The sequence below is a fragment of the Gobio gobio genome (assembly GCF_949357685.1).
Source record: "Gobio gobio genome assembly, chromosome: 25".
NCBI lineage: Eukaryota > Metazoa > Chordata > Actinopteri > Cypriniformes > Gobionidae > Gobio > Gobio gobio.
In genome coordinates, this window is record NC_137121.1 from 37,044,283 (window position 1) to 37,049,025 (window position 4,743).

The 4,743-nt window shown below is 36.3% G+C and overlaps 1 protein-coding gene across 1 annotated transcript in view; it reads right to left on the reverse strand.

Annotated features, from left to right (window-relative positions):
* Positions 1–4,305: 4,305 nt before the first annotated feature.
* LOC307121543 (uncharacterized protein) overlaps positions 4,306–4,743 on the reverse strand; it is a 33,671-nt gene continuing 33,233 nt past the window's right edge. Inside the window, exon 6 of the mRNA XM_079809153.1 lies at positions 4,306–4,743. This exon is cut by the window's right edge and continues 274 nt beyond it. The gene's annotated coding sequence lies outside the window, so the exon portion shown is untranslated.

Here is a 4,743-nt window from a genome sequence, read left to right on the forward strand (position 1 = left end):
TCGACCTGCGAGACGAAGCGAAACAACTCGTCAGACCACTTTCTTGATTTTGCGTTCGCTTGTACGGTGGCTGTGAAATGTCAAACCCTGTCAAAATGCTACAGATGCGGAAAACGAATAAAATGTAACCTGATTTTTTTTTTTTTTTATGATGGACGAAAGTTTCAGGAGCTGAACACAGCTGGAATCACTAAATCAATGGCTTCACAGACCCAGAGCTACATTTGATTACATTAGAAAGATTAAAGGGATAGTTCACCCAAAAATGAAAGTAAGCCCATGATTTACTCACCCTCAAGCCATCCTAGGTGTGACTGTGTGTATGACATTCTTCTTTCAGACCAACACAGAGTTATATTAATAAATATCCTGACTCTTCCAAGCTTTATAATGGCACTGAATGGCTGTTTCTGTTTTGAAGTCAATACAAGTGCATCTATCCATCATAAAAGGGCATCTGTCCATCATAAAAGTGCATCTGTCCATCATAAAAGTGCATCTGTCCATCATAAAAGTGCATCTGTCCATCATAAAAGGGCATCTGTCCATCATAAAAGTGCATCTATCCATCATAAAAGTGCATCTGTCCATCATAAAAGTGCATCTATCCATCATAAAAGTGCATCTGTCCATCATAAAAGTGCATCTATCCATCATAAAAGAGCATCTTTCCATCATAAAAGTGCATCTATCCATCATAAAAGTGCATCTATCCATCATAAAAGTGCATCTGTCCATCATAAAAGTGCATCTATCCATCATAAAAGTGCATCTGTCCATCATAAAAGAGCATCTATCCATCATAAAAGAGCATCTGTCCATCATAAAAGTGCATCTATCCATCATAAAAGTGCATCTATCCATCATATAAGTGCATCTGTCCATCATAAAAGTGCATCTATCCATCATAAAAGTGCATCTATCCATCATAAAAGTGCATCTGTCCATCATAAAAGAGCATCTATCCATCATAAAAGTGCATCTGTCCATCATAAAAGTGCATCTATCCATCATATAAGTGCATCTGTCCATCATAAAAGTGCATCTGTCCATCATAAAAGTGCATCTATCCATCATAAAAGTGCATCTATCCATCATAAAAGTGCATCTGTCCATCATAAAAGTGCATCTGTCCATCATAAAAGAGCATCTATCCATCATAAAAGAGCATCTATCCATCATAAAAGTGCATCTATCCATCATAAAAGTGCATCTGTCCATCATAAAAGAGCATCTATCCATCATAAAAGAGCATCTATCCATCATAAAAGTGCATCTGTCCATCATAAAAGTGCATCTGTCCATCATAAAAGTGCATCTATCATCATAAAAGTGCATCTGTCCATCATAAAAGTGCATCTATCCATCATAAAAGTGCATCTGTCCATCATAAAAGTGCATCTATCCATCATAAAAGTGCATCTATCCATCATAAAAGTGCATCTGTCCATCATAAAAGAGCATCTATCCATCATAAAAGAGCATCTATCCATCATAAAAGTGCATCTATCCATCATAAAAGTGCATCTGTCCATCATAAAAGAGCATCTATCCATCATAAAAGAGCATCTATCCATCATAAAAGTGCATCTGTCCATCATAAAAGTGCATCTGTCCATCATAAAAGTGCATCTATCATCATAAAAGTGCATCTGTCCATCATAAAAGTGCATCTATCCATCATAAAAGTGCATCTGTCCATCATAAAAGTGCATCTATCCATCATAAAAGTGCATCTGTCCATCATAAAAGTGCATCTATCCATCATAAAAGTGCATCTGTCCATCATAAAAGAGCATCTATCCATCATAAAAGTGCATCTGTCCATCATAAAAGTGCATCTATCCATCATAAAAGTGCATCTATCCATCATATAAGTGCATCTGTCCATCATAAAAGTGCATCTATCCATCATAAAAGTGCATCTGTCCATCATATAAGTGCATCTGTCCATCATATAAGTGCATCTGTCCATCATAAAAGTGCATCTATCCATCATAAAAGTGCATCTGTCCATCATATAAGTGCATCTGTCCATCATATAAGTGCATCTGTCCATCATAAAAGTGCATCTATCCATCATAAAAGTGCATCTGTCCATCATAAAAGAGCATCTATCCATCATAAAAGTGCATCTATCCATCATAAAAGTGCATCTATCCATCATAAAAGTGCATCTATCCATCATATAAGTGCATCTGTCCATCATATAAGTGCATCTGTCCATCATAAAAGTGCATCTATCCATCATAAAAGTGCATCTGTCCATCATAAAAGAGCATCTATCCATCATAAAAGTGCATCTATCCATCATAAAAGTGCATCTATCCATCATATAAGTGCATCTGTCCATCATAAAAGTGCATCTGTCCATCATAAAAGTGCATCTATCCATCATAAAAGTGCATCTGTCCATCATAAAAGAGCATCTATCCATCATAAAAGTGCATCTGTCCATCATAAAAGTGCATCTATCCATCATAAAAGTGCATCTATCCATCATAAAAGTGCATCTGTCCATCATAAAAGTGCATCTGTCCATCATAAAAGTGCATCTGTCCATCATAAAAGTGCATCTATCCATCATAAAAGTGCATCTGTCCATCATAAAAGTGCATCTATCCATCATAAAAGTGCATCTATCCATCATAAAAGTGCATCTATCCATCATAAAAGTGCATCTGTCCATCATAAAAGTGCATCTATCCATCATAAAAGTGCATCTGTCCATCATAAAAGTGCATCTATCCATCATAAAAGTGCATCTGTCCATCATAAAAGTGCATCTATCAATCATAAAAGTGCATCTGTCCATCATAAAAGTGCATCTATCCATCATATAAGTGCATCTGTCCATCATAAAAGTGCATCTGTCCATCATAAAAGAGCATCTATCCATCATAAAAGTGCATCTGTCCATCATAAAAGAGCATCTATCCATCATAAAAGAGCATCTATCCATCATAAAAGTGCATCTATCCATCATAAAAGTGCATCTGTCCATCATAAAAGAGCATCTATCCATCATAAAAGAGCATCTATCATCATAAAAGTGCATCTGTCCATCATAAAAGAGCATCTGTCCATCATAAAAGAGCATCTATCCATCATAAAAGAGCATCTATCATCATAAAAGTGCATCTGTCCATCATAAAAGAGCATCTATCCATCATAAAAGAGCATCTATCCATCATAAAAGTGCATCTATCCATCATAAAAGTGCATCTGTCCATCATAAAAGAGCATCTATCCATCATAAAAGAGCATCTATCATCATAAAAGTGCATCTGTCCATCATAAAAGAGCATCTGTCCATCATAAAAGTGCATCTATCCATCATAAAAGAGCATCTATCCATCATAAAAGTGCATCTGTCCATCATAAAAGAGCATCTGTCCATCATAAAAGTGCATCTATCCATCATAAAAGTGCATCTGTCCATCATAAAAGTGCATCTATCCATCATAAAAGTGCATCTGTCCATCATAAAAGTGCATCTGTCCATCATAAAAGTGCATCTATCATCATAAAAGTGCATCTGTCCATCATAAAAGTGCATCTGTCCATCATAAAAGTGCATCTGTCCATCATAAAAGTGCATCTGTCCATCATAAAAGTGCATCTGTCCATCATAAAAGAGCATCTATCCATCATAAAAGTGCATCTGTCCATCATAAAAGAGCATCTATCCATCATAAAAGTGCATCTGTCCATCATAAAAGTGCATCTGTCCATCATAAAAGTGCATCTATCATCATAAAAGTGCATCTGTCCATCATAAAAGTGCATCTGTCCATCATAAAAGTGCATCTGTCCATCATAAAAGTGCATCTGTCCATCATAAAAGAGCATCTATCCATCATAAAAGTGCATCTGTCCATCATAAAAGAGCATCTATCCATCATAAAAGTGCATCTGTCCATCATAAAAGTGCATCTGTCCATCATAAAAGAGCATCTATCCATCATAAAAGTGCATCTGTCCATCATAAAAGAGCATCTATCCATCATAAAAGTGCATCTGTCCATCATAAAAGAGCATCTATCCATCATAAAAGTGCATCTGTCCATCATAAAAGTGCATCTGTCCATCATAAAAGAGCATCTATCCATCATAAAAGAGCATCTATCCATCATAAAAGTTCATCTGTCCATCATAAAAGTGCATCTGTCCATCATAAAAGTTAACTCGTAGTTAAACATCATGAGGATCATCTCTAGAGTGTCTTCAGCTCATAACCCTGATGATAATGGCCTCATCACACTCAGTCATGAAAGTGTCAGTCAGAGGATTGGAGAACCGCACACTCTACATCAATGTGTTTTATTTCTCTTGCTGAATACAAACAGAAGCATTCATAATATTGTACATAATCACAGATATATATTACCAAAGATACACAAGCATGCAGTGGGAAACCGCTTCACCATCTGATGCCTTCTTTCAACGGTGAGCAGACAGGAAATGACCTCTGGGCTGAAATAATATGGGTTAAATATGAAATCTCACGTATGCCTAATAAATATACAGCAGAAAACTGAATTATTATTAATATATCAGGGTCATCAGCTGATATAGATATCGTTTTTGGCATCCGCCATTTAATATCCCATATCAGCCATAACTGTTGTGTACACATCATAAAATGATATGATATTTGCAGTAATAAAGTGTGTGTGTGTGTGTGTGTGTGTGCGCGTGTGTTTCCATCTCCTGCTGGTCTCAGTTGTTCACTGATTGTGC